General features: G+C 37.5%; 1 long non-coding RNA gene across 3 annotated transcripts in view; it reads left to right on the top strand.

Moving 5' to 3' along the window:
- Positions 1-14,549: 14,549 nt before the first annotated feature.
- The window catches only part of LOC111091912, a 34,723-nt gene continuing 28,695 nt past the window's right edge, over positions 14,550-20,577 (top strand). For all 3 annotated transcript variants that reach the window (XR_005376964.1, XR_005376963.1, XR_005376965.1), the window contains exons 1-2: positions 14,550-14,664; positions 15,808-15,978. This is a non-coding gene — a long non-coding RNA (uncharacterized LOC111091912). The remainder of the gene's footprint in view (positions 14,665-15,807; positions 15,979-20,577) is intronic.

Below are 20,577 nucleotides of genomic sequence, written 5' to 3' on the forward strand. Positions count from 1 at the left end.
CACCAGGAAGACTCCTTGAATCATAGATTTCTGGGTCCTACCCCCAGTTTCTCATCTAGTAGATTTGGGTTGGGGACCAAGAATTTGCATTCCTAACAAACTCCCAGGTAATGCTGATACTGATGGTCCAAAGACCACACTTTGAGAACCAGTACTCTCAAGCTCATTTATGTCATATACGCACCCCTGCTTCTTCAATCCCAGTCCACATGCTTTTCATTCAGGCTGAAATCCTATTAGCTGTGTTTTCTGAGACACTAAAGCAATCATTACTCTTCATTGGTTAATTCTGTTCATGAGGTCTAGAGTTAAAACTACAAGAAACCTGACAAGCTCTCCTACTTTACCTCTTCCAGGGTCCCTGGAGCTCTATTGTTCCCACTGTGCCAGATGCTACTTTTGAATGTGCAATTTAAAGAGTTTCTGCTCATAGCCCCAGCTGTTTATGAAAACTACAGACACCATCTAATCCCTCTCTCTCTCTCCAGCCCTCATAATACCTTCCAATAGAATACACTGAACATAAACACAAAAAGCAAAAACAACCTCCAGTATATACCTACATTTTGCAAACTCCTTGACAATCTAGATGCAGCAGGAGCTAAATGATTTTATTTCTCAGGAGAAAGATGGTAAGAGGGTACTCTCCCAAATAGAAATACACCTATTTGCATAGACTGGAGACCCAGGAATTTGGATGATGAGAGTAAATGGCTTTTCAGTTTTAACTATAGTTTAACAAAGAAAATAATAAGAGGCTTTGTGTTTTCTCCTGTTTTTGTTCCAACCCCCTTCACCCAGAGAAATAAGATGATGATATTCAAGAGGCTATTTTAGAAACTGGTCCTGAGATAGCCTGGGTAAAGAAAGGTTGATAAAGACAAGGTTCGCCATCAAGACAGAAATGATAGCTTAAAGCACAATGTAGGTGATGTAAAGAGAAATTACAAAGTAGGAGAAATAAAAAAGTGTCAAGTTCTGAGGCCTCACTTCTTGCCTCAACTACTCAGAGTTTTATTTCTGATTAGGATGTTTCCTCACTTTCTACAATAGGATTCTGTTATGCTTAATCAGCACATTGTTGTAAATTAAGAAACATTTTTAAAGGGAGAGAAATAAATAAATAAATAAATAAATAAATAAATAAATAAATAAATAAATAAATAAATAAATAAATAAAGTGAAAGCAGAGGTACCAAACTCTGTTCTTTCAGTAACATGTGGCTATTTTTATCTCCACGCTAAACTACTTCTGGACTAGGGAAAAATTCCTCAGCCCTCTACTATAAACAAGAGATTAAATCTAGACTCAAAGCATAGTACTGAAGAAATAAAAACAGGTACTCCCTATTATTTCTCTTTGAATATAGACCATTTACACTACAAATTACTTGCACATTTTTAAATCCATCTAATTTGGCCTTAAGTGGTCTTCCTAAAGGCAGAAACAATTGATGTGTGTTCAAAAACACAATTTAGTTTTAGGGTTAGCCTGAACAAAATATTTTGAGACAGTAAATTGAACTGTTCCCCTCACATGCACACAACAAAAATTTCTAATACATACCTAAGTCAACTTACAAACCCTGCTATCTCTGCTGCAAAGAAGATCAAGAGTTGACTTATTTGTCTAAGACAAGTAACAAATAAAATAACAAATTCATATTCTACAGCTTCAAAAAAAGGGTAAAAATTGACATTATGACTTGCCTTCAAAATAGCAAGAATATATGTATATTATATTCATATGTATATGAATATATGTATATTCCCTTATATGTATATACATATGCTCCATATCAGGAAGCTACTAATCTTTCTCTCCTTTTTCATTCTCACACATTTTTTTACACCATTTATACTCACCAGGTCCTGCAGTCACTTTTCCCCATTTTACACTTTCTTCACCTTTAAATGATATATACTTTAAAACACCAAGAAGAAAGGTTTACATTCACATTAACTGATTTCAATTCTCCACTGAGACTAAGATGTTCCTGTTCAAGAAATATTATACACTCTGACCCCTAAGATAAGATATCCTTTAAAAGAAATCCAAATGGATGGTACATATACCACAGAAGTCATTTGGTATCAGAACTTGAAAAGATATCTGTTTCTAAGGTTTTCTTGATAATAGAGCAAATATCTATTACTTGTATGCTAAGTTTTCTACCACTGACAACTATAAAGAGGAAACTGATCTTTGTTTTTCTAGCACCACCTCTTCATCTAGTTGGCTTCTTCATTTCAGAACTTCTTATTAATAATGAGCCCTGTTAATATGTGCTTACCATACACCAGACACTGTTAAGCACTTTGCACCTCTAACCTCACCACTTTATATTAGCACATTTAATTATCATCACAATCTATCAGAAAAATCATTTCATAAATGTAACAATGAATTTTCAAAAAATCAAGAATTGTCCAGATCCACGCAGTGGTAATGGCAAAACTGGATCCAAAATTCTGAAACATCAAAGCTTATGCACTGAACTCCATGCACTGAGGCCTACCTTGAAAGCTACTCCCAGCAAAAGAGCCCAAAAAGAAAAAGATGGCATAGGTTTTTCAAAGTCTAATGAGATCTAAATGTCAACTAAAGCTTCCCATTAGAACTATTCATTACAATTATCAGCTCTTGCTGGCTTACAAATAGGTTAAAGAGGAAATTAGCTGAAGTAGATTTTAATCACTTAAATGGCTTTTCCCCCCTTCAACAGGTGATTTGTTTCACCAAAAGCAAATCCTGCCAAGAGAATTAGATAAATAAGCAACCTGTAATTGAATGGTTCTTATCTAGTCTTCCTTGGAAGTTAGCAGAATTGGATTCGTGGTTTCTGTCCTTTAGGTAAGGAAAAAGTTAATATTTCAACTAATGTCTTATAGCAAAGAAAAGGAACTAACAGTGGCATTCTTTTTTTCTATCTTTACCATGTTTAGCTATTTGTAACTGAAGTAGTAATACCAAAAGTATGCAGACAGAATATATAGACCTTGATTTAGCATGTTATTTCCTGATTTTTAAAAAGCAAGGTGATATATAGTTCTTCAGGTATATATATGTTATTCATTTATTTACACTCGGCCTATAGAGATTTCATCAACCTAACCCTTGTTCAAGAGTTACAAATTTAGGGACACCTGGGTGGCTCAGTGGTTGGGCAGCTGCCTTCGGCTCAGGTCGTGATTCCAGTCTGGGAATCAAGTCCCGGGCTCCTGCGAAGATTCTGCTTCTCCCTCTGCCTATGTCTCTGCCTCTCTCTGTGTGTCTCTCATAAATAAATAAATCTTTAAAGGAAAAAAAAGAGTTACAAATGAAAAACTTTCATCTTAGAGAAATTAAGATTATGGGTTTCTTTTGAATTTATAAGAAAAGGTTCAAAAAAGAATTGAGTTGGAGGTAAAATTTCCAGAAAGTTTATCTTAGATAAACCTGAAATATGTAATTATATTAATGAGTTCTGAAATAAAAATCCCTTACTGCTAGAGTATAAAAAGGAACCTACCAAAACCTCTGTACTATTTGACTCCTGTTCATCTGCTTGTCCTTCTAACTTATTATTAAATGTTTCCTAGAGCCCAGCCACCATGGTTAGGCACCATATTTATATTGTAGTGTATAAAAGAAACATGGTTCTTGTGCTTTAGGAAGCTTACAGAGCTGGTAGGGGAGTCAGGCATTATGACTCTCCTAGTCTTAAAGATATACAAATATAAGAATTCTGTTTCCCAAAGAAAATTCCATGACACACTGTCCAGAGTTCTCCAGTGTTTCCTAATTGGAGTCAATTCCATTCTCTCCTTAGAATTTTTACTTCCTTGGAAGGTCACAGAAAGCCAGTCAAGAATTAGACCTCTAGGGATGCCTGGGTGGCTCAGCAGTTGAGTGTCTACTCTCCACTCAGAGTGTGATCCCCGGGTCCAGAATCGAGTCCCACGCTGGGCTCCTTGTAGGGAGCCTGCTTCTCCCTCTGCTTATGTCTCTGCCCCTCTTTCTCTCTGTGTCTTTCATGAAGAAAGAAAGAGAGAGAGAGAGAGAGAGAGAGAGAGAGAATTAGACCAGCTAGGACTAGGAAAAAAGAGCTTGCAAAATGAAAAAGATTCTTAGATCTCCCAGAGGATATTAGCATAATCTCAGCTCCTCCACAGGAAGAGACTCAAGTCAAAGTCATGATCCAAAATCCCCTCTGCTCTGCATCACTTGCCATCAGGGAAATACAAATCAAAACCACAATGAGATACCACCTCACACCAGTGAGAATGGGGAAAATTAACAAGGCAGGAAACCACAAATGTTGGAGAGGATGCAGAGAAAAGGGAACCCTCTTACACTGTTGGTGGGAATGTGAACTGGTGCAGCCACTCTGGAAAACTGTGTGGAGGTTCCTCAAACAGTTAAAAATAGACCTGCCCTACAACCCAGCAATTGCACTGTTGGGGATTTACCCCAAAGATTCAGATGCAATGAAACGCCGGGACATTGCACCCCGATGTTTATAGCAGCAATGTCCACAATAGCCAAACTGTGGAAGGAGCCTCGGTGTCCATCGAAAGATGAAGTGGATAAAGAAGATGTGGTTTATGTATACAATGGAATATTACTCAGCTATTAGAAATGACAAATACCCACCACTTGCTTCAACGTGGATGGAACTGGAGGGTATTATGCTGAGTGAAGTAAGTCAATCAGAGAAGGACAAACAGTGTATGTTCTCATTCATTTGGGGAATATAAATAATAGTGAAAGGGAATAGAAGGGAAGGGAGAAGAAATGTGTGGGAAATATCAGAAAGGGAGACAGAACATAAAGACTCCTAACTCTGGGAAACGAACTAGGGGTGGTGGAAGGGGAGGAGGGCGGGGGGTGGGGGTGAATGGGTGACGGGCACTGAGGGGGACACTTGACGGGATGAGCACTGGGTGTTATTCTGTATGTTGGTAAATTGAACACCAATAAAAAATAAATTTATTTAAAAAAAAAGAAAGAAATCCCCTCTGCATATTTAATACAGCACTGTGAGTAGAGCAGAAAGCAGTAGGGACCACAAAAAGATCCCATATTTGGTGGAAGGAATCCTTCATTGTGAGTGACAGAAAACCCAAATTAGATTTATTCAAACAATTAGGGGACTTTACAAGTTCAAGTCACTGAAAAGTCCAGAGGTCAAATAGCTTTATGTGCAATTTCATTAAGGCTTTAGTTTTGGTTTTTGTGATTCTTTAGGCACTTCTCTCTATATCCATTTGATCTTCAGGATGGCTTTTCTTATGGATATAAGAGTACTGCTAGCAGAAAGTGGAGCTACAGTTTCTTTCTCAAACAGGTCCAGGGTATGAGATGATAGTTTTCCCAACAATTGAACAAAAGCTCTAAACTTTACTCTAATTGGACATTCCTGAACAATCATTTTAGCCAAGGGAATATCATGTACATACCACCTTCTGCCTAAGTCCGTAATTCCCACTTTGACCACTATATGTATCAAGGAAACCCCAACAACCATGAATGGCATTACCCATCCCCCAAAGAGCCACACTGAAAAAACCTATTTTCCTCAGGAGACATGGATCATGGGGGCCACAAAATGGGATGAAATGGGAAATAGAAATGGATACCAGAGAGACAACTAGAATAACTGTTGTGTATAGGTTTCTTTGTCTATCTCTAGTAATATGTTTCCTCCCAACAAGAGCAATGTCCAGCAAGCAAAGCCTAAACTAATTGACTGACAACCCATAAAAGGAGTACAAGTGTCTCCAGATTCTTTTCCCAGCTAAGTCAGCAATAATGTAGAAACTCACATGCTGCTCTCATAAAGTTTTATCAGCTACAATGAAAAAAACCTGGATAACATCCCAGCTAATCTCTCAGCAGCAGCTGGGGAAAGCATCAAAAAATTACTTTTTCACTTGTCTGTCCAAGTATTGTCTGCACTTAATCTGCAGATATCCAACTATTAACACTAAGGGACTTCACTCAAACATAGCAACTGCCACAGCACCCTGAGCACACTACCCCATGTGACCACTCTCTCAAAATGTTAATTAAAAATTCCATATTCAGAGTAGGCTTTGTTAGGAAATGTCCTTAAGCCCAGCAGAGCAGCCTGATTTCTCTGCTAATTGCTCTGATTCCCAAATGCTAAGAGATGCCTTTTGGCGGAACCTATTCTAGGCAAAATGTAGGTTTTCCAAGTCTTCCTAAATGAACTTATCTGTTTAATTTGAGTTCCCCATAGGAAACAATGGCTTAAACCATTAGCATATTGGTTTCAAAAGGCAACATGCTTTTGCTTCTCCAATTTATCTTTTAACTTCTAAGCATAACATGAGGAATAAGAGCATGTGCTCTGTGGTTCAAGTCTTGTGTGACAAGTCTCCACTAGCTATGTAACCTACATTATAGCAATTTCTCTATCTGTTAAAGGATAGGGTTTTTTTTTTTTTGAAGGTATAATCATGACTCTCATACAAATGAATAAAAAATGAACATGTGTCAAAAACTTCATGTAAAGCATTAATTAATGAGGAAACCAGTAAGATGTTACAACCAGTTCAAAAAATAATTCAAAGAACTACACCTAGACAGATAGGAAGAAATACTGAACTAAATTTATTAAAAGGGACCAAGAGATCAGGGCAATAACCAGTTACATTTTGGTCACAATTTATCTGCATTTCTAAGAAGAATCATGATTATTATCTTTCTGAAGCTTATAAAGTTATAAATTAATGCAAAACCAGCGATAGACATAGATAACTCAGAAAAGTATACTAACAAAACATTTGGTAATATTTTTTGGAGAAATGAGGGGTTAAATAATTCTAAAATCTTCCACAAATTTTTTTTCTGAAAATGTCTGCCAAGTAAAAACTCCACTATTAGAATGAAAAGACAAGCAAAGACTTGGAAAAAATTATTTTCAAGAGACATATCTGATAAAGAGCTGCTATCCAAAGCGCATGAAGAACTCTTAAAACTCAACAACAAAAAGCAAACAACCTTATTTTGAAAAGGAGCCAAACACCTCAATAGCACTTCATGAAAGTATACAGATAGCAAATAAGTGTATGAAAAGATGTTCCACATCATACATTTTCAGAGAAATGCAAACTAAAACAAGATACCAGTATACATGTACTAAACTGGCCAAACTCCAAAACACTGACAACACCAAATACTGATGAGGATATGGAGCAGCAGGAATTCACATTCATTGCTGGTGGGAGTTAAAAAGGTATTCACTTTAGAAAACAGTTTGGCACTTTCTTACAAAACTAAACATACTATTAACATATGATCTAGCAATCCTGATCCTTGGTATTCCCCAAAGGAGCTGAAAACTTTCATGTTATGACTGTCATATCTGCAAGCATCTCAAAAGTCTGACAGAAAGAGCTTTCCTTTTATAGGGAGGAGTAAGTAGTGCTAAAAAAAAAAAAAAAAAAAAAAAAAAAAAACATAAAAACAAACAACAAAACAAAAACCAGGGCGTGGCATCACTATTTTCCAGGAACATAGGGCTCAGGTAAAGTTCAACATTGCCAGTCTGCCCTCTTGTTCAAGGTGAGTGATTATCATTCATAGCTGAACAACACCAAAGTAATCATAAACCTCCTGAGTGGAGTGAAGCAGAGTCTAAGCAACTGCCTCCTAAAGGCTGTAATTTGCATTGTTCCTGCAAAAAAATGGTTGAACCATCTATTGTGAGGTGGTGGCAAAGGCCAGTTGTTTTAGGATCCTCTTAAAGGCATCTTAAAAGAGGAATGCCTAGAAAGGAAAAGAGAAATATTAGTATAAACTGTCCTATTGGAGTAAAGAGCTGACCACTGAGGGTATCTTGCCCAGTGGATTCCAAGAGATTGATACATGGAATTATTTCAATCTTGTGTCACTGTTCATGGAGTTTCTTGAAGTTAATATTTCAATGCTCTTGACAGTGGGGTCCACAGTCTTGACTACTCACATATAAGGGTGTGCATGACCTGAGTGTTTAGCCAGATTTTCTTAGTGGCCCTTCCTTAGTAACCATCCTTAGTGACTCATTCAGAAAGAAATCCAGCCCATGCATGGTCTGTTAAAGAAAGGAGTCCTTCACAGTGTTTATCAAATCATTAGACTTTAGCTCAAAGAGCTTCTTCAGACCCTGGGGGACAGGCCGCCTACACGGCTGATAAGAATCTGGTCAGGGGTCCCTGGATGGCTCAGCTGTTTAGTGCCTGTCAAACGAGTCCCACATCAGGTTCCCTGTATGGAGCCTGCTTCTCTCTCTCTGCCTATGTCTCTGCCTCTCTCTCTCTGTGTCTCTCATGAATAAATAAATAAAATCTTAAAAAAAAAAAAAAAGAATCTGGTCAGTCAGGTTTTAGGTCTTGGTGATACCATGTCAGAAGGGAGGGGAAAAAATGAGAATGGAGGGTTATAGCCAAATACTGAAGGAAACTAGAACGAACATATACTCTTAAAGCTATAGACTAAGACATATTCCCTCTATGTTATTTTTCTATTAACCTCCAGCTCTCTCATTAAGAATTATGTGGAAATGGATGGAACATTAAATTGGCAAGTTCATGCAGCAAGGCCTCAGATAAATCTTCATTTGAAACAAAGACGAATCCAAACCATGAATGCCATGGCCAAAAGAGGACCAGATGAGAGAACTAAAAAAGAGAAAACTGGCTACTTGAAATATGAGAGAAACCTTCATATGAGAGTGTGGGGCTCAAAAATGAGCCAATTTAAAGGGTTTGAGGTCCTTCTCCCACCATAAAGATGAATTAGAAAATCAGAGCGGTCCCTCTTCCATTCCTACTCTTTAAGTATTAATACTCCTATAGTTCACTAATACCTATGCTTTTTCATACCTTTTGGTTTTGCATAGGCTGTTCTGTTTGGGACATCCTCCCCCATTCATCTATCTGGTAAACTCTTCTTCATCAAAGTGTCAGTTCAAAGCACGTTATACAGAAAGATTGCCCTGGTTCCCTCAGGGAACCTTAGGGCTTCTAGTCATGATGTGCCTTTTTTGGTATGATGTAATAGGCACTTTCATATACTGCTGGTACATAAATTGGAACTACCACCAAATATCAAAATTATAAATTTGTATAATCAACCCTCAACCCAGAAAATTCACTTTTAGAAATTCATCTTACAGAAACACCTACACCTGTATGAAATGATATATGAACAAGAATATTTATTGCTGCATAGTGTGTAACAGCGAAAGGCTGGAAAAATCCCTTTTTTCTGCCCACAGACTACACATATTATGGTACATCTAGAACAGTGATTTTCAAAGTATGGTCCCCATCATCAACATCTCCTGGGAATTTATCAGAAATGCAAATTGTCAGATCCCACAGCAAACCCCTTGAATCAGATTTGGGGATAGAAGTCAATAATCTATACTAACAAATAACTATAATCTAGGCTAACAAATAATCTATACTAATAATCTATACTAACAAATCTATACTAATAATCTATACTAACAAATCCTACAGGTGATTCTGATATATGTCAAAATTTGAAAAATACTGATTGAAACAATGTAAGTACCATGCAGCTGGAAGGGAGCTCTCTACATCCTGCTAAAGCAAGATCACCAATATCCTTTGTTGGGTGATGAAAACAAACTATGAAAGCCTGGCTGTATGTAATATGTTACCTTTTGTGTAAATGAAAGGAAGAAAGAAATGAAATTTTAATTAGTTTTTATATGCATTTGTCAAAACTCTTAAAATCTGGATATGTCAGAAATTAAGAAGAATGATTAGGTATGGCTGAGGGGCTTTGGCAGATGGAGGACAAGGGACAGAAGAGAAACTTATAACTATGAGTTGCCTGTTTATATTTTGTAATTTTTTTTTAACCATGTGCATGTATTAACTCTAAGATAGAGACTTTTTTAATGCACATCTCTAAAGTAGTGGCCTAGGAAGGATTACTATCTTGGCTAATTGCTTCCTACTACAACCTTCTCTCAAAACCCTGCAGAATTGGGGCAGCCCAGGTGGCTCAGTGGCTTAGTGCCTGCCTTCAGCCTGGGACATGATCCTGGAGTTCTGGGATCGAGTCCCATGTCAGGCTCCCTGCATAGAGCCTGCTTCTCCCTCTGCCTGTATCTCTGCCTCTCTCTCCCTCTCTCTGTGTCTCTCATGAATAAATAAATAAAATCTTAAAACAAAAAACCCTGCAGAATTGTAAACAGTTCTATTTTTTTTTAAGAGTTGCTGATAACTCAAAATCTAGGAGCTAACACGCAGACACATATACACTCTGATGATGTACCGGCACATGTACATAAAGAAGGACTGGCTCGCTTAGTTGCTTTATTATCAATTAATTTTCCAACTGCTCTTCCAGGTTTAAGGATATTTCCTGCCCACGTACAGGAATTTGCCCAAGTATAAAAAGGCACAACTATTTACAAACTGCCTATTTAAAAAGGAGGAATCAGGGACACCTGGGCAGATCAGTGGTTGAGTGTCTGCCAAGTCTCAGGGCATCGTCCTGGGGCCCCGGGATTGAGTCCTACTACGAGCTCCCCTCAAGGAGCCTGCTTCTCCCTCTGCCTGTGTGTCTCTGCCTTTCTGTGTGTGTCTCTCATGAATAAATAAATAAAATCTTTTAAAAAAATAAAAAGGAGGAATCATTTAGACAAATCTAAACTTAAGAGTCATTTAACAATGCAAATATCAAGCTATATTGATGTTAGATAAAATACCTACTATATGTACACCTACTATATGTTTTGTGACCTTTAATCTTAGCAAAGTCCAACAGTTTAGACAGTTTCAAATGTGCTCTAGTTGTTGACAACAAAAAGTTTTTTTGTATTGTTATACTAGATGTCTGTATGTGAATATTGCTGTTGTTAATTTGATGTGGGACCCTCAATAATTATTAAGGGATTCAGTTGTGCTTTTCTATTAAAAAAAATTAACATATTCCTCATCCATCTCATTGGAATGTGATAGGAATTAATTGAGGATAGTTTTAACTTAGTAGTATTTTTAGTTCTTCAATTCCAGACATTATGCAAAAAGCAAATAGCCTTGTCATAAACATCGTCCTATTTTGTCCTATTTTCAATGTAGTGACACTCGGACAAAGTTAAATCCCAAGATCCCTTCCTGCTGCCAAACTCCAAAATGGAATCAACAGCAATGACCTCACCTAAATCTCCAGAAGGACTGGAAAAATACAACTCCAGGTGGCTTTTGCTGGCTTATGTCCTCAGGAGACCTTTATAGGGCCCCTATGCTGTGGAACACGAAGCCTACACTTGGCAAATTTACTGTGCTGTTTGCTTTGATCTGAATTTGCCTCCAGTAAGTACCTTTGAAGTCCACATATTTCCTGAGACTACTGCCCTGCAGATGCCCAAAATGAGCCATGAGAACTATTAAACTGTGTCTTGACCTGCTGTGGAAGCTCAAATGAACCATCAGTAATAGGATATAAGAGAACCAAGAGAGACCATAGCCAGTGATGGGTACAATTGCTATCAGGGTACTTCTTATCAATTTCAGAGACAGGCTGTAAAGATCTTGGAAAATGTTTGCCAAGTGCTTTAAGTCCTAGAGAAAAAATATTAGTAGAATCCTTTGAGACAAAAATGGGAAAAGAAGGTTTTTTTGAAAAGGCAGAAAGAGCAAAGGGGATAATAGAAATTCAATTCAACAAATATTTGTTGAGTGCCTACCAAGTAGCAAGCCCAGGCTCAGTACCAAGATGAGTGAGGCACTTACAGGACAGCACTCTGGAAGAGGAATGGGAAGACAAGTTTAATAACAAAAAGGTAGATTAAAATAAATTTCATGAGAGAGGTGTTCCTGATCTTCCATTTTTTCATTCATTTGTTTCAGTTCCCAGCAACTGGCACCGTGCTTCACACAGGGGAGGTACTCAGTAATACCAAAGAGGCACTTAGTCATACCAAATATGAATGAACAAATAATTGGATATATAACACTGGTGAGAGGGAAAGTGTTTCTATCCTCTTAATCTGCCTTCCTTTCTGCACATACCTCAGCCTGTGACTTTCAGACGGTACTCATCACTTCAATGGTGCCTCTTAGAAGCACCGCTTACAGGGGTTGAGTTTATTAGTGTCTATTATTGCAACCAGCATATCTGAAGCCTATATTGAAATAATTCTTCTATAGACTATTCACGATCTCCTCCTCCATCAAAACTCATAATTGAAATCTATGCCCCAATGTGCTGGTTATTAGGAAGTGTAGTTTTCAGAAGATGATTAGGTCATGAAGGTAGAGTCCTCATATGAAGGAAATTAGTACCCTTATAAAAGAAACCCCACAGAGTTCCTTCATCATGTGAAGATACAGCCAGAAGACAGCCATCTATTAACTAAGAAGCACATGCTCATTGGACACTGTATCTGTAGGCGCCTTGACCTTGGACTTCCCAGCCTCCAAAACCATAAGAAACAAATGTTTGTTACTTAAACCATTCAGCCTATGGTAATTTTGTTACAGCAGCCCAAACAGACTAGGACAAGCACAGACTGCATGTTAGGAGTAAGGATACCAGCTCATTTCATGTTGCCCATGTCTTTCCCCTACAATTTAGTCCCAGAAAATTTTAAATGTTACACTTTAATTTTCTGGACTACCTGTTAGTGATTTCCCATCTCCAAAAAAAAATGACGCTCTTCTCATTTCTCCTTTCCCTCTAAAATATTCACTCTTTTAAAAGTTATTTGACTTCTACTGCTGTACTTCCCAAGACTCCCTAAGTACCTGTATCAAAAACATTTTAGAGCTAAAATATAAATAGAATTAACTAATCTGGTCTTTTCTGTACATTGGCAAAAACTTGAATTCCAGAGAGGTAATTGGCCAAAATCTGAGCTTTGTGCTTGGCAGAACAAGGCAAGTGCTCCAGGCTTCCAATTTCAGATTAGCACTATTTCTTTCAAATGTAGCTTTTAAAAATAATATTTTATGTTCAAAAAGCCCAAATTCGCAAATGTTTTCTTTCCCCTTTTACTAGACTTGACAATTCCTCATAAAATCTTTCACATGCTTTTAAGATCAATTTATAATTTGATCAACAGTAGTCTGGGTTTAAGCACAGCATTTGGCTAATGAAAAGCCAAAATAATATTAACTCTTCTATTCATGATTACAAAAGTCCTTTAAGTCCCCCCAGGAAAGTAGAAATGTTAAAAAATACTTTTCTATTTCATTGATTACTGAACTCTCTTCCACTTGCCAGAGCCCATTACTGCCCACTGGGTTCCATGATTTAATAATGTGAAGAGTAACACACACAATGTTTATCAGTTTAACAATGTCATTTAAACTGTACAACAACACTGTCAGGCAGTGTTGAGGATGAATTGCCCCCTGAAGGGTTTGGTTTAAAAAAAAAAAAAAAAAAAGGAAAGAAAGAAAGGAAAAAAGAAAAGTTGCCCTCTGAGAGTTGCACTGCAAAATCAATAAAATGCATAGTGATAGAGATATGCAAAGTGATTTATAAAAGCCCATTGAATCCCAAACATGGATAAAGCAAGTTTGAAGATATTTGCCAATGACTGGGTCATTTATAATGACAAGTCAGAGAAGCTAGTATTTCTATTATAGAAAAGATTACAGAAAGCCACTTTTACCCTGGTGTTTCAAAATTCAAACCATGAAACCTCCTACTTTTTTTTGAATCCTATTCCCACTCAACATTCTGACTTTGTGGGGATCCCTGGGTGGCGCAGCGGTTTGCGCCTGCCTTTGGCCCAGGGCGCGATCCTGGAAACCCGGGATCGAGTCCCACACCTGGCTCCTGGTGCTTGGAGCCTGCTTCTCCCTCTGCCTGTGTCTCTGCCTCTCTCTCTCTCTCTCTCTCTCTCTCTCTCTCTGTGACTATCATAAATAATAAATTAAAAAAAAAAAACATTCTGACTTCGACTGAACTTCCAAAATAGTTTGCCTATAAAGACAATATGCCCTAACTAAAGAATACCACTGTCCATTCCTAGCAATCTTTACCTTTCTCTCTTAAATTAATAAATTTCCACACTGGTTTATACATCAGTCTTCATGAATGGTTTGGTTAACAAACCTTGCTTTGGAAAAAGGCACCACTATTGGGAAAACCCTAGTCTGTGGATTATGGAGAATTCCTCCTGAGACCCCTTGGTGACCAGCCAATTCACTTCTCCTACTGGCATACTGGCACACTGTGCTTGGCTCCATATCTTCCACACAGTATGCCCTGATATTATCTCTGTCTTCTATATGAGAAAACTAAAGCTTGGCAGTAAATGCTAGGAGTTAGTATAATTGTGGGTTGGAACTCAGGCCTCACTCCAATTCCAGCGTAGTTTCCCCTTCTGATTTGGTGGCAGACACCTCTGGTGTCCCATAGCACATTGCCTTGGACATGTTGAATTTCAGCTAAACTCCACATAAACTTAGCTTACCCTAAGGGTGACAGTGCCCCAAATTATGATGTGTCATTCATCTTTCTGCTTTCTACCAAAAGGCCTTTTATGATGCCACAGAAACTTGCTCAGCCCATGTGCAAGTACAGTCCAGGCTATCTTAGGGACTGCCCTCAACCCAAGGGGAAATGAGAAAGGTTGGATAAATATCTCTGATTCCTATCCTATGGGAGAATATCTTTGAGAGGTAATTTTTTCAGGAGGCTCCAGAAAAATCAAGTTGTTTCCTACAACAACCTTGATATCACCCCCCTTATATTGAATTTTTCTCCTTCTAACTCTCACATTCCCTTACTCCTGCTTTCTGGGATCATTTCCCAAAGAAAGCACCCATTCTTGTCTCAGTCTTTACTCTGAGGGGGATCCAAACTGTAAGAGATACCTTCATCCACAGAGTAAATCAAAATAGACATTCTTTCTTCCTGAGACCCAGAAAGTACTTCTCTCACTGCTGCTCTGGGAATACACATAGAAATAACATCCTCTGGGCTTCACAAGAGCCACAGAAATAAGTCTGGGACCAGGTTTTATAGTCCAGGTTATGACCCACTAAGTCAGTAAATCTGAACTTTAGATCAGAGAGATCCTTCTGGGTTCCATAAGGGGCCCTAGAAGCCAATGGAAGATATTACACTCTCCCTGAATCCAGAAGAACTCAATCAACTTTCCATATTGAGGGCTTTTACAATTACTAATAGTCAAGGTAGTCCAATTACCTATTGTTATACAATAAACTACCCAAAACTTAGTGGTTTAAAACAATGTCAACACTTATTTTGCTCAGTGATACAGTTTTATAAATTCTGTCTTGACCCACTTTTGAGGTTCTAGGTAGGGGCTGGTCACTTCCCCCTCTCGAACAACTGATTAAATCCACACTCCAAAAACCTCTTCATCTGGCTCTCACACTCTGGGCCACTATGAGCCTGCCATAATCACCCCAGTGCAGGTATCAGAAAAGCAGGGACAGCCCTATGCCCCATAACTATTGGTATTCTTCCAATCCTCAGCCTGCTTGTCCTCCCTTGCCCTTTCCTTCCCACAGTTCTCCCCTCCTCTGACTTGTAATGAACCCTGGTGCTTCCCCAAGTAACTCTGCATAGCATGCCATGTTCTCTCCCAGGGAACTGTGAGTCTAACAAAAATGTAAAACTCTTTCTGGTCTCTCTCTTGATCTGTCTCTGGCCTCATCTCACCATGCCTCACCAAAGGTAAAATGGCTAAAAAAAAAAAAAAAAAAAAAAAAAAAAAGGTAAAATGGCTAAAACATTAAATAATCCTGCAATTTGGGCAGGGCTCAATGGGGATATCTCATCTCTGTTCCATGCAGCACCACCTGGGGGCTCAAAGGCTGGGTGATGGAACCATCTGAAGTCTTGCTTACTTGATGTCTGTTAACTGATGCTGGCTTCCAGCTAGGACCTTAGCTGAAGATATGTCTGGAATGCTTACATGTGGTCTTCTGTGTGACTGTTAAATGTGGGAGAGTTAAATGCCTTAGGTAAGTCACTCAGTAGGTATAATTCTGGACTTGAGCACAGACTGGATTCTAAGGGTAAGCATCCCAAGGGAGTGTCAAGTAGAATCTGTATCATCTTTTCTAACATCATCTCACAAATCATTCAGCATCATTTCTACTGCATTGTATCCATTAAAGTGAGTCATTAGGCTGGCCTCTATTTTGATGAGAGAAGTGTCAAAGAAGTTGTGGCCAGAATGTCTATCCTTTGCTGGACCTGCCATCTTTGACTCTTCCATATCATCATGTTTTAAACATCTGGTTCTTGGATTCCCTAAGCTCCTAGAAACTAGTCCCCAGATTTTTCTAAACCATGAGAGTTCTGAGACCTGTAAAGGTCTTTAAAAAGTATGCAGTTCCACTTCCCATCAATCTGCCTAGCAAATGGTTGGTCACCCAGATCAGATTTAAATGCTTTAAATGGCAACAAGGTAGGTCAACATTTCCCAAGCTGCCCATTCTCACTGTGAACAGCTCTGCTAGAATATTTTTCCTTATCAAAATGTACCTTTGCTTGAAAGTTCCAAGTGCTAGTTTCATTTGTAGCTCTTGGATTATATAAAATAAATATAATCCCTATTGCACATGATAGTTTTTAGATACTGGAAGACAAATTATCACATCTCCTTAAATCTTCTCTTTTTCAAGGTTAACATCTCTAGTTTCCTTAGCTGTTTCTTATAGAATGGGGGCTTACAAGATCTTTCCTCAACCCTATTTTTTTAACTGAGGGCAATTATTTAAACTTATACTAATTCAATCTCATGTTTAAAAGTCTCTGTTCAATTTCCCTATGTGTTCTGATCTTTTCGAATTTTAATTGTCTGAATCTCAAGTTTGTCTTATCTGAAAATTGTGTATATATATATATATATCACTAAAAATATATAATTATATATACAGAGATATACATATCTTTTCAATTCACTAATCAAAATGCTAAAGAAAACTTTAATGTACATCACCAAATGAAAACAGATTTATTCATCAACTGTCAACTAGCTATGCTTGGATGCAAGGATATTGAAAGATGGTTTGTTAAATATCTTTCAATATAAAATATACACATGGCTTATAATAGTATTTTGGTCCTCCAGCTTACATATTCTATTTTTTAAAAAGGAAACAAATATTATGACTCTATTTAACAAATATTTAATAAATGCATTCTTTGCTGTCCTAGGCACTTGCACACAGCAGTGACAAAATAGACAAGGTTTTTGTTTTCCACAGAGGAAGACACATAAACAAATAGTCAAATAAATTAATAAGATCATGGTAAAAAGTGACAAAAGTCTGAGTCAGTGGGTAAATGAAGCTACTTTAGTGTGAGTAATCAGGGAAGACCTTTTGGAACAGATAATATGTTTAAGTGAGATGTTAATAAAATAATCAGCCCTGTGAGTATCTAGAATTATAATGATACAAAAGAAAAAAAAAGTTCATGCAAAGATGCTATGGCCATATTTGAGAAACAAATAAAAAGACAACAATGTGGTTGTAGGTAATGTGTGAGGCAGAGAGTTGTACAAAATAAGATTGGATGGGTAGGCAGAGGTTATCATTTAGGATCCTTAAGGTCATTATAAGGTGTTCAATTTTATTCCATGTACAACTGGATGACCAGGTGCTGAAGTTAGAGAAGTTCCCAAGGCTTCCTTCACTTCTGACACCAATTAAAAGTTCAGGGGTCCCTGAGGCCACCATCAAGTTCCATAATTCACTAGATGGAACTGAAACCAACACACTGAAAGCTGTTATACTCAGATTAGAGTTTATTACAAATGGGTTGCATTAAAGTCTCTTGGCAATCAAAAGTACTCAATATACAATGGGGTACTGCCAATGAGAGAAACTCACCTGAGCCTTGGTGTCCAGGGTTTTTTTGGGTTTTGTCCCATAGACATGATTGGCTACCCATGGGGTTGAACTTTAGTCAGTCTCAAGCTATTGTGAAGGTCGAGTTGATACCACATGATCTTACATTCCCAACATAAATCAAATCATTAGACTATGAGAAGAGGCCAGGATGGAGAAGACCGATATTAAAAAGTTGGGGGAAAAAAACAGGCAGCCTAGGACCAGGTTGGCTTGCCTACACCAAGGCTAGCGCCTAATGATCATTGTATTCTAAAAGCACCTAAACCACTCCTTTGTCGACCTATTTTAAAATTTTGTCTGAAATTGAAGGCAAAAATAACTATGTTCAGAATCCTTGGTGTTTTTTGAAAAGTAAGATGTTTCCCTTTATAACTTTTTTTGGAATGTATACATGTATTCCTGATCATGTAGTGATATGGACAAAATTTCTACAATTGCAAAGTGAGTAATGAAACAGTTTTTGAGTACCTGATACATGTCAGACACTGCTACCCATGTTTACTATTATTTCATCTAGTTATAAGCAGAGATTTTTTTTTTAATGTTCTGGGGTATAATTACATCCAGGTCTGAGATCTTGAATACATCTAAAGGGTCACTTCTGAGGATCAGAACGTATTTTTCAGGTAGTAATTTCAGTATATACAGGCATTAATTAACTTCACTTATTCAACAAATATTTATCAGTTGCCTACTATCTGCCTGCAAGGTGCCTTGCATTCACTAATGAAGACAGCAAGCAATGGTACCCACCCACCTGGAATAGACTGCCCACTACTATATAATGCAATCAGAAATTCACAAATTTTATCACTAAACAAACATAGATCTGAATAAGGATTTAAACTACTTAGTAGTGCTGTAGTTATGAGCAAATTATTGAATTATTCTGGACCATAATTTTTGACTCCGCTAAATGAAACTAACACCATTTACCCCTAAGAGTTGTTGTGAAGCATAAATGAGAGAAAGAATTCATGTCAAGTGCCTGACCTATAGCAGACTGTTAGTTCCTTTCTGACCATTAACTGATTCAACCTAAAGGCTGCATGCCTATCCTCAATACCCTTCTCTTTTTTAAAGCCAAGATAGAATACAAAATTCTAAATACAACATTTAAAGTAATGGGATCATGGGCTTCCTAAGATTAAGAATATCAATTGTTCTAGTCAGTTATAAGATTCCAAACCCACAGTTATGGTCTCATTTTTCTTCATGACTTTTGGAAATGTATGCTGTGGTAACCAGCCTCCACCATGGCCCCCAAAGACCTCCATCTACTGGTTTTCATACCTTACCATCTATAATAGGCTTGATCTGTGTAACCAGAGAATATTGTGAAAGTGACAGTGTGTGACTTCCAAAGTTTGATAATAAATATTATGAATTCTACCCTGCTCTTTCTTGAATCACTTTCTTTTTTTTTTTTTTTTTTTTTTAAAAAATGCTTGAATCACTTTCTTGCGGATAGCCAGCTACCATGTTGTGGGAGTAATCTATTAATCCTATGCAGAAGTCTTCATGGCAAGAACTCTTACCAAGAGCCAGCACTAACCTGACACCTTGTGGGAACAAATCCTACAGCCCAGAATAGCATTCAGTCCACCCAATATCTTGACTGCAACCTCATGAGAGACTCTGAGTCAGAACTACCCAGCTATGCCACTCCTTATGTAATATAAGAAATGTTTATTGTTTTAAGCTGAGGGCCTTCTCAGAGGATAGTTTCAGGGTAACTTGTAATATAGCAATAAATAATACATGTGTAATAAGCCACTTGAAGAGCCAAAAACAGAAAACCAAGTGTTTTCAGAGGCTCAAACATGATGAAAGACATGTCTCTTTTGTTATCCAATACACGTCAAGAATTTATTATCAGATGGTTGCGTTGTTATTTTTTGCTTTTTGGCTTTGGTTTATGTCGTACTGGCACAAAAGTACTGGTATAATAAAAGGTAGGCACTCTGGTCATGAAAAATTAGGGCCTAAAAATGTTAGAAATGTTTCAAAGGAACTAGCCTTAATCTTGTAAATGTAATTTATTATCTTACCAGCAAACGGGGCAGAAATGCAGTTCCTAGCTTTAGAGAGTTCAGAAGAATGCAATGTGGACTCCTCTAGAAATACGGATATAAAACAGCCCACCAGCAAGCCCTGCTTCCTTCCTGCAGGCATAACTCTATGCATTTGGTGGCTGGGTCATTCATATGCCATAATATTATTAACCTATGAGTACAAAAATTAAACAAGGCACAGAGTTTATCTTTATGAAAGATAAAGATTAAAAGTTGAAATTTAAAAACTTGAGGACTGGAATGGAATACTGTCAAATAAATGAACACAATTTTCCATAAATATGTTTCTCCTTAGCTAAATTTAATTTATATTAAGTTATAAGACGTTAAATAAAGTCATAATTCTCAAATTCCTCTATTATTCTCTACTTTTTCATACTTTCCCTTCAAATCCTTAACACTGCTATATTCCACATACCCATATCGATACTCACAGTCACACACTTCCCCACAAACACACCTCTTTCTTGTTTACTATAACTATAAATTTCCATAGCTCAACAAAGGAAGAGTGAAAAATCTAAATTATTTGGTCACAGTCAGCATGATGAAGGAAAAGTAAGCCTAAAGTTAAATTTAAGCAAAAATCTGCATCCCCAAAAGCAGAGACTTTAAGTAGACCTTA

This window comes from Canis lupus, chromosome 23 (genome assembly GCF_011100685.1).
Source record: "Canis lupus familiaris isolate Mischka breed German Shepherd chromosome 23, alternate assembly UU_Cfam_GSD_1.0, whole genome shotgun sequence".
Classification (NCBI taxonomy): domain Eukaryota; kingdom Metazoa; phylum Chordata; class Mammalia; order Carnivora; family Canidae; genus Canis; species Canis lupus.